Below are 11,125 nucleotides of genomic sequence, written 5' to 3'. Positions count from 1 at the left end.
ACTGTTCACCATTCTTGTTTTGTACAGTATTGTAACAACATGAATTTTTTAATATGAAAGAATGATCTTAAACAGTGTTTTAAACAATTCCATAATTACTCTAAAATTTTGGAAGCAAAAATTTGGTTGAAATAAGAATGGTTTTTAATAAACTCCAGTATATACACGTATAATAGACACAATGAACATCCACAAGAACCAGTATGATAATATATATACACAACTTTGAATACTGTACAATTCAACTGATAGTATTTAAAAATATAGTATCTAAAGAAAATGTATTCATTTAATCTTGTAAAAGTACCCTATAGGACCCCACAAGTCCACATATTTCCTTTATTCCTTTAATATAATAGTTAGAGAAAATGTAAATAATAACTGTTAAAAAATATAAAAACATTTATGATACAAAAAGCAGTTCTACTACATTTAATAAAATAAGTGCAATAATGCTGCACTGTAATCTAGGTAACATCATTGCAAAGCCACGATATATATATATATATATACACACACACACACACACACACACACACACACACACACACACACACACACACATAAAACATATAACTACAGTACAAAAAGCACACTAAAAATGGAAACACAAGTCCTTTGAAAGCTATACAAGGTTGGAGAAAAAGAACGTTGACCCTCTTAGGTCATGTTCATTGGGAACTTCAAGGTCCAAGTTTCCTGGATGAAAGTCAAGCCCTCCAAGTGTGTTATATTTACGATTTGGCATCTTTTGATTTCGTGCTTGATTGGGAAAAACAGTCACATAGTATCCATCTGAAGTGTTAGATGCTCTCATTCTTGGATCTGGAGAAAATTGTGGCAAACGTGTATTGTGTTTGATATGGCCAGATGGGATTCTTCTGGGGTCCCTCATGCCAGTGTTAACTCCAGACGGGGAGATTGCGTGTCCATGGCTGTGTGGAGCCTGGAGATTAAGGTTGGAACCTCTGGCCCTAAGCACATGATGTTTTCCTGTAAAGTCGTCAATATTGAGATCTGAATGATTTATATCAATATGTTGGTCAAAAACGCCATCCATTCCAGGGAAGCTGGATCTTACTTTGGTTCTAGTGGACCTTCTATCAGTATTACGAAGTCTGATATCACCATCTATGTCCAGGTCAGGAGGTTTCATGGTCAGATTTGACATATCTTGTGTGTGATGTTTATGTGAAGGTGTTTGAAAATACAATGAAGGATCATCAATACTAAGACCTGGAGATCTCAGATGCTGCTGTGGAGGGTGCATTGCAACTTTGGGCATGTTGAAGTTCATGTTTGGAGCACTAACCCTTGGGCTTGATATATGTCCCTTCATCTGGGGTTGTTTCATATTCAATTTTGCATTTGGAGGATTAATATCAAGATTTGTTGGTCTCAAAGCTCCACCAAAGTCAATATCAGATGCTTGATGTAAATCTGGGCTTCTAAACTGAGGCGGCTTGAAATATGGTTGTTTTAATTTTCTGTCTAAATCAAGATCAGCATGAGGGCCATGGATGTTTCCTAAGGGAATATTTGTGTCAACATCTGGACCTCTTATGCCTCTTAACTGAGAGCCATTAAAGTTCATCCCAGGTTGTCCCATGTTACCATTTATCCCTACATCAGGGTGTTTTGTATTGAGCTTGGGACTCTTGAAATTGGCATCAGGTAAATTGAAATCTGACATACTAACGCCAGGTCCAGAAAGTCTCATATGTGGTGTTGTTGCCTGAGGTCCAGAGATACTGAGATCTGGTGTTTTTAAACTTGGGATTTTAAATTTTCCTTTTGCACCAGTAACATCTAAAGTTGCCTCAGGCAAACCAATGTCAACATCTGCAGTGTCCATTTCCAAGTTGGGAGCTTTGAGATCCATGTTTGGTAAGTCTACCTTAGTCACATCAAGTCCACCTTTCATCTTTGGAGCTTTAAGATTCAGATCTGGAGTTTTTAGATTTGAATTTAATTTCAAATTTGGGCCTTCTGGTACTTTAGCTCTGACATCTGGTGAATTGAGATCAACCTTTGGGAGATCTGTTTTTGGTGCAGAAAATCCCAAATCAGACATTTTCAGATGTGGTGTTTTAAATTTCCCTGAAGGGCTACCAAAGTCAACATCAGGGAATTCAAAACCATTTTTAGAACCTTTAAAGTCTATATTTGATGAAGGTAGATTAGGTGCATCAAGTCCACCTTTCACTTTTGGACCTTTGACTTTCAAGTTTTGTTCAAAGTCTGGCCCATCTAATTTCGGTCGAGAAAATCCCACATCAGGTAATTTTAAATTTGGAGATTTTAACTTTCCTGATGGACTACCAAAATCAACATCAGGCATTTCTAAGCCAGTTTTGGAACCTTTCAAATTGGCATTTGGTGCCCTGAGGTCAATGTTGGAGCCGTCAAAAGTGCCATCAAGCTCAGGTCCTTTAAGATTTGGTAGATTACTCTTAGACATTTTTAGTTTTGGCATTTTCAGCTTCCCTTTTGGAGTGCCAGTGTTGACATCTGGAGTGTTCATATCAAACTTCGGAGCTTTAAGACCCATGTCTGGTAAGTCCAAATCAGGGGCATCAATTCCACCCTTTATCTTTGGAGCTTTTAGATTAAGATCTGGTGACTTCAGATCTGTGTTTAGGTCCAAATTTGGTCCTTTAGGCAGTGTCCCTGACAGATTAAATTTAGGCATTTTTAATTTCCCCGAAGGAGCATTAACATCCCAATCTGGACCATGAAGTTTTGGAATTTTAACTTTACCTGATGGCAAGTCCAAGTTGGCATTTGGTTTATCCATTTTCAGCTTTGGGGCTTTGAGGTCAATGTTTGGCATGTTTATGTCAGGTGCATTTATTCCACCACTGAGGTTGGGACCAGAGATATCTAGGTCAGGTGTTTTAAGGTCCAAGTTAGGGCCTTCTAACTTTGGACCAGAAAGACCTGAATCAGGCAGATTCAGGTTTGGCTTTTTAAACTTACCAGATGGACCAGAGACATCTAGATCAAGATCCGCTTTAGGACTTTTGAGGTTGACATTGGGTGTATTTATGCTTGGAACATCCAAGTTGCCATCTATTTCAGGACCTTTAAGGCTTGGAAGGTTGAATTTAGGCATTTTCATTTTGGGGAATTTCAGCTTCCCTTTTGGTGAGCCAATGTTGACATCTGGAGTGTTCATATCTAATTTGGGAGCTTTAAGATCCATGTCTGGTAAGTCCATATCAGGTGCATCAGTTCCACCCTTTATCTTTGGAGCTTTTAGATTAAGATCTGGTGACTTCAGATCTGTGTTTAGGTCCAAATTTGGTCCTTTAGGCAGTGTCCCTGACAGATTAAATTTAGGCATTTTTAATTTCCCAGAAGGAGCATTAACATCCCAATCTGGACCATCAAGTTTTGGCATTTTAACTTTACCTGATGGCAAGTCCAAGTTGGCATTTGGTTTATCCATTTTCAGCTTTGGGGCTTTGAGGTCAATGTTTGGCATGTTTATGTCAGGTGCATTTATTCCACCACTGAGGTTGGGACCAGAGATATCTAGGTCAGGTGTTTTAAGGTCCAAGTTAGGGCCTTCTAATTTTGGACCGGAAAGCCCAAAATCAGGCAGATGCAGGTTTGGCTTTTTAAACTTGCCAGATGGACCAGAAATATCTAGATCAAGATCCGCTTTGGGAGCTTTGAGGTTGACATTGGGTGCATTTATGTCCACATCTGGACCATCCAAGTTGCCATCAATTTCAGGACCTTTAAGGCTTGGAAGGTTGAATTTAGGCATTTTCATTTTGGGGAATTTCAGCTTCCCTTTTGGTGAGCCAATGTTGACATCTGGAGTGTTCATATCTAATTTGGGAGCTTTAACACCCATGTCTGGTAAGTCCAAATCAGGGGCATCAATTCCACCCTTTATCTTTGGAGCTTTTAGATTAAGATCTGGTGACTTCAGATCTGTGTTTAGGTCCAAATTTGGTCCTTTAGGCAGTGTCCCTGACAGATTAAATTTAGGCATTTTTAATTTTCCCAAAGGAGCATTAACATCCCAATCTGGACCATGAAGTTCTGGCATTTTAACTTTAGCCGATGGCAAGTCCAAGTTGGCATTTGGTTTATCCAGTTTTAGCTTTGGGGCTTTGAGGTCAATGTTTGGCATGTTTATGTCAGGTGCATTTATTCCACTACTGAAATTGGGACCAGAGATATCTAGGTCAGGTGTTTTAAGGTCCAAGTTAGGGCCTTCTAATTTTGGACCAGAAAGACCTAAATCAGGCAGATTCAGGTTTGGCTTTTTAAACTTGCCAGATGGACCAGAAATATCTAGATCAAGATCCGCTTTGGGAGCTTTGAGGTTGACATTGGGTGCATTTGTGTCCACATCTGGACCATCCAAGTTGCCATCAATTTCAGGACCTTTAAGGCTTGGAAGGTTGAATTTAGGCATTTTCATTTTGGGGAATTTCAGCTTTCCTTTTGGTGAGCCAATGTTGACATCTGGAGTGTTCATATCTAATTTGGGAGCTTTAACACCCATGTCTGGTAAGTCCAAATCAGGGGCATCAATTCCACCCTTTATCTTTGGAGCTTTTAGATTAAGATCTGGTGACTTCAGATCTGTGTTTAGGTCCAAATTTGGTCCTTTAGGCAGTGTCCCTGACAGATTAAATTTAGGCATTTTTAATTTCCCCGAAGGAGCATTAACATCCCAATCTGGACCATGAAGTTCTGGCATTTTAACTTTAGCCGATGGCAAGTCCAAGTTGGCATTTGGTTTATCCATTTTCAGCTTTGGGGCTTTGAGGTCAATGTTTGGCATGTTTATGTCAGGTGCATTTATTCCACCACTGAGGTTGGGACCAGAGATATCTAGGTCAGGTGTTTTAAGGTCCAAGTTAGGGCCTTCTAATTTTGGACCAGAAAGACCTAAATCAGGCAGATTCAGGTTTGGCTTTTTAAACTTGCCAGATGGACCAGAAATGTCTAGATCAAGATCCGCTTTGGGAGCTTTGAGGTTGACATTGGGTGCATTTATGTCCACATCTGGACCATCCAAGTTGCCATCAATTTCAGGACCTTTAAGGCTTGGAAGGTTGAATTTAGGCATTTTCATTTTGGGGAATTTCAGCTTCCCTTTTGGTGAGCCAATGTTGACATCTGGAGTGTTCATATCTAATTTGGGAGCTTTAAGACCCATTTCTGGTAAGTCCATATTGGGTGCATCAATTCCACCCTTTATCTTTGGAGCTTTTAGATTAAGATCTGGTGACTTCAGATCTGTGTTTAGGTCCAAATTTGGTCCTTTAGGCAGTGTCCCTGACAGATTAAATTTAGGCATTTTTAATTTCCCCGAAGGAGTATTAACATCCCAATCTGGACCATGAAGTTCTGGCATTTTAACTTTACCTGATGGCAAGTCCAAGTTGGCATTTGGTTTATCCAGTTTCAGCTTTGGGGCTTTGAGGTCAATTTTTGGCATGTTTATGTCAGGTGCATTTATTCCACCACTGAAATTGGGACCAGAGATATCTAGGTCAGGTGTTTTAAGGTCCAAGTTAGGGCCTTCTAATTTTGGACCGGAAAGACCTAAATTAGGCAGATGCAGGTTTGGCTTTTTAAATCCACCAGATGGACCAGAAATATCTAGATCAAGATCACCTTTAGGACCTTTGAGGTTGACATTGGGTGTATTTATGTTTGGAACATCCAAGTTGCCATCAATTTCAGGACCTTTAAGGCTTGGAAGTTTGAATTTAGGCATTTTGATTTTAGGGAATTTCAGCTTCCCTTTTTGTGAGCCAATATTGACATCTGGAGTGTTCATATCTAATTTGGGAGCTTTAAGATCCATGCCTGGTAAGTCCATATTGGGTGCATCAATTCCACCCTTTATCTTTGGAGCTTTTAGATTAAGATCTGGTGACTTCAGATCTGTGTTTAGGTCCAAATTTGGTCCTTTAGGCAGTGTCCCTGACAGATTAAATTTAGGCATCTTTAATTTTCCCAAAGGAGCATTAACATCCCAATCTGGACCATCAAGTTTTGGCATTTTAACTTTACCTGATGGCAAGTCCAAGTTGGCATTTGGTTTATCCAGTTTCAGCTTTGGGGCTTTGAGGTCAATGTTTGGCATGTTTATGTCAGGTGCATTTATTCCACCACTGAGGTTGGGACCAGAGATATCTAGGTCAGGTGTTTTAAGGTCCAAGTTAGGGCCTTCTAACTTTGGACCGGAAAGCCCCAAATCAGGCAGATGCAGGTTTGGCTTTTTAAACTTGCCAGATGGACCAGAAATATCTAGATCAAGATCCGCTTTGGGAGCTTTGAGGTTGACATTGGGTGCATTTATGTCCACATCTGGACCATCCAAGTTGCCATCAATTTCAGGACCTTTAAGGCTTGGAAGGTTGAATTTAGGCATTTTCATTTTGGGGAATTTCAGCTTCCCTTTTGGTGAGCCAATGTTGACATCTGGAGTGTTCATATCTAATTTGGGAGCTTTAAGATCCATGTCTGGTAAGTCCATATCAGGGGCATCAATTCCACCCTTTATCTTTGGAGCTTTTAGATTAAGATCTGGTGACTTCAGATCTGTGTTTAGGTCCAAATTTGGTCCTTTAGGCAGTGTCCCTGACAGATTGAATTTAGGCATCTTTAATTTCCCCGAAGGAGCATTAACATCCCAATCTGGACCATCAAGCTTTGGCATTTTAACTTTACCTGATGGCAAGTCCAAGTTGGCATTTGGTTTATCCATTTTCAGCTTTGGGGCTTTGAGGTCAATGTTTGGCATGTTTATGTCAGGTGCATTTATTCCACCACTGAGGTTGGGACCAGAGATATCTAGGTCAGGTGTTTTAAGGTCCAAGTTAGGGCCTTCTAACTTTGGACCAGAAAGACCTGAATCAGGCAGATGCAGGTTTGGCTTTTTAAACTTGCCAGATGGACCAGAAATATCTAGATCAAGATCTGCTTTGGGAGCTTTGAGGTTGACATTGGGTGCATTTATGTCCACATCTGGACCATCCAAGTTGCCATCAATTTCAGGACCTTTAAGGCTTGGAAGGTTGAATTTAGGCATTTTCATTTTGGGGAATTTCAGCTTCCCTTTTGGTGAGCCAATGTTGACATCTGGAGTGTTCATATCTAATTTGGGAGCTTTAAGATCCATGTCTGGTAAGTCCATATTGGGTGCATCAATTCCACCCTTTATCTTTGGAGCTTTTAGATTAAGATCTGGTGACTTCAGATCTGTGTTTAGGTCCAAATTTGGTCCTTTAGGCAGTGTCCCTGACAGATTAAATTTAGGCATTTTTAATTTCCCCGAAGGAGCATTAACATCCCAATCTGGACCATGAAGTTCTGGCATTTTAACTTTACCTGATGGCAAGTCCAAGTTGGCATTTGGTTTATCCAGTTTCAGCTTTGGGGCTTTGAGGTCAATGTTTGGCATGTTTATGTCAGGTGCATTTATTCCACCACTGAGGTTGGGACCAGAGATATCTAGGTCAGGTGTTTTAAGGTCCAAGTTAGGGCCTTCTAACTTTGGACCAGAAAGCCCCAAATCAGGCAGATGCAGGTTTGGCTTTTTAAACTTGCCAGATGGACCAGAAATATCTAGATCAAGATCTGCTTTGGGAGCTTTGAGGTTGACATTGGGTGCATTTATGTCCACATCTGGACCATCCAAGTTGCCATCAATTTCAGGACCTTTAAGGCTTGGAAGGTTGAATTTAGGCATTTTCATTTTAGGGAATTTCAGCTTCCCTTTTGGTGAGCCAATGTTGACATCTGGAGTGTTCATATCTAATTTGGGAGCTTTCAGATCCACGTCTGGTAAGTCCAAATCAGGGGCATCAATTCCACCCTTTATCTTTGGAGTTTTTGGATTAAGATCTGGGGAATTCAGATCTGTGTTCAGGTCTAAATTTGGTCCTTTAGGCAGTGTCCCTGACAGATTGAATTTAGGCATTTTTAATTTCCCAGAAGGAGCATTAACATCCCAATCTGGACCATGAAGTTCTGGCATTTTGAGATCGCCTGATGGAAAGTCTAAGTTGGCATTCGCTGCATTAATTTTTAGTTTTGGTGCTTTGAGGTCAACATTTGGCACATTTATGTCAGGTGCATTTAATTTTAAATTTGGCCCTTTAGGCAATGTACCTGAAAGCTGTCCATCGGGTCCATCCAAGTCTCCATTCAAACCAGGAACCTGAATGACTGGTAAGTCAAATTTGGGCATTCTAAACTTTGGAGCCTTGTATTTTCCAGATGGACCTTTAATACTAACTGATGGAGCATCAGTGGCCCAATTTTCACCCTTAAGGTCAGCTTTGGGAATGTTTGCATCAGGTGCAGACATGCCACCTTTTAGTTTTGATGTTTTCAATCTTAGGTCAGGTGTTTTAACATCAGCGTCACTTTTGAGCATGCCGGATTGAGCGTCCAAATCTAAATCAGGAGATTTAAGAGAAATCCTTGGTTTCTTGTGTGACATCTTGATTTCACCTAAAGGCATGTCAGTGTCTGTCCCACTGATATCTGGTTTTGATACATTAATACCCAACATTCCTTGCTCTGAATCAGGTGATATCCCAGACAGCCTAAGCTTGGGTGATTTTACATAACTGGAAGAATCATCTAAATTTAGATCTGGGTTTTTCAGTCTCTTGGAATACTTTAGACTGAGTTTCCCTGGTGTGTCTTCATGCTTAACGTCACATTCTGGACCACTAAAAGAAGATCCTGAGAGGCCCAGATCTGGCAGTTTAAATGTAGGCATTTTGAATTCCTGGTTTCTTCCTTCAATGGCCACTTTGGGAATGCTGGAATTAACAGATGGACCACTGAAACTTCTGCCATCAAGGTCTATCCCCATTTCAGGGGTAGTAATGTTTGAACCTTTTAGGCCACCATCTACTTCTGGAACTTCAAGTCCAATTTGAGGATTTTCAAGATTTAGCATTGCATTGTCAAATGATGGGTGGTCAGTATTTGGCAATTGCATACCAGATGTAGTGCTGACATTTGGATCTTCTGGTAAGTCTAGATCTGGACATCTGGCACCGACTTTGAATCTTGGAACCTGAGCTTCACTTAGATTGGTCCCATTCAAGCCAAGACCTAGCGGTGGAAGATTCAGATTGCTGCCATCTGTTAAGCTTCCCTTATAAGAGTGTGAATCAGCATTAGCATCTGTGATTAAAGTCTTGGATTTCAGAAGTCCAAAGTCAACTCCAAGGCGAGGCAGCCCAATGTCATTTCTTAGGTTGACCTTGGATGAGCTTTGTACAGGTGGTTTGGCAGTAACCTCCCCATTCACGTAGCCCCCTTCAACACTGAGTACATCATCCATCAAAAACTTCTTGATTTTGGTGTTGTACAGTTTGCTGTAGGAATCCGTCAGCATCTAGAAACAGTGAGAAGTTGGTGATTGGAATGCAACTATAATATGAGAGTTTATTTGTTGTAACAGATGGGAGATAATTATTAATTATCAATTGTCATCACCATCATTATCATCACTATTTAATTCGAGTACCAAAATCTCTTGTTTTGGTTTTTTGCATCCAGCATTAAATGTATCTGCATCAGAAAACTTAAACAATTGTGAACTGTGGTCCACTGTTGCATAAACATACTGAAACTAATATAATTACTAATCCTTTATTTTTAATTGATATTATCTGCATTTAACCTACAGCCTCAGGACCCTTGGTACACTGGTCCAGATTGTCAAGGCTCTTGCTCCGGTTGCTTCGAGTGAGGACTTGAACTTTATCATCAAATGGCTCCATCAGCTTCAGTACTTTTAACACCTCTTCTTTGGACAGTTGATCAAAATTGATTGTTGCCCCCAGAATTTCATCCCCTGAAAAAGAAAAATGAAGTTCTTGCACAAAAAAATACCTTGTTCGAGAACATGCTTTACTGTGTGCAAATAATACTGTATATCCTTCAAGGGCAGTTTTAGTACTTTAAACCTGGCCTGATCTTGACCTAGAACAGCGGTCAGCAACCTTTAACACCCAAAGAGCCATTTGGACCCAGTTTCCAAAGAAAAGAAAACACTGGGAGCCACAAATACTTTTTGACATCTAAAATGAAGATAACACTGTTATTGTTTTTTACCTTTATGCTTTGTATAAACACCTAAAGTGTGTTGCTCATGAAATCCATGAAGTGCTACAGAGAAAATTAAATTTTATTTATTTAATGAACACATTTTGAACTCTTAAAAAATATAACAAAAAGGAAAGACACCTAGTTGAAGGTCTATTTTAAATGAATTAAAAAGCTGAACTTAAATTATTCATATACTAAACAAAAACTGTAGTGAGCCGTCATCCTTATATCACCTTTGGGATTTCGCAGCCTGTAGCGGAGCCTTGACCTGAATTTAAAAAATAATTGGAAAAAAATCACTTAACTGCTAAAAAAATGAAAAATAAATATTTGCAAAATATCTGCATAAATATTTATTTTACGTGGTTAATGTGTGTGGCAGGGCGTGGTCTGCAGTGCCGCTGCAGGGGAGGTGGACGCACCTGAGCGGCTTCCACAATCAAGCCTCGCCGGCTTAAAGTCTGTTCTCTCTCTGCTGTTGTGTTGGTATGTGTCGGGCTGTGAGCTGGAAAGCTACAGCTGGCTGTGTGGCTACAGCAACCATGTGTGAAAAGTGGTCAATAAAGAAAAAAGCATGTACATGCAAACATCGTCGGGTCTGCCGTTGTATGTTTACAATGGGACTTCAGGTCCAGACCGTCTGCGCACAGCGTCTGCAAATCGGGGCTGTACGAAGTCACTTCATCTTTACGCAGGACTGTAAGCTGTCATTCTTTGAGGCGTGAGCGTTGTTTGTTTTTACCATGGTTCATGGTGGAGAATAGCTGCTCACATACGTATGCGGATCCGAAGATCCATACTTGGCCTGCCTGGGGTTGAAAGTCTCCATAAACGCATGGTATTCCTGTGGGTATGGTTTACGCGAGTGTGACGCTTATTTTCAGCGATAAAAAATAATAGCATATAATTTTATTTTTATATTTCAAGATCACAATAATCTTCCAATTTAGAACTACAAGTTAAAAAACACAAATAAAATACATTTCAGTTAAATACTTATAATTTTTTTCCA

This window comes from Pelmatolapia mariae, linkage group LG6 (assembly GCF_036321145.2).
Source record: "Pelmatolapia mariae isolate MD_Pm_ZW linkage group LG6, Pm_UMD_F_2, whole genome shotgun sequence".
NCBI lineage: Eukaryota > Metazoa > Chordata > Actinopteri > Cichliformes > Cichlidae > Pelmatolapia > Pelmatolapia mariae.
This window is presented reverse-complemented; position numbering follows the sequence as displayed.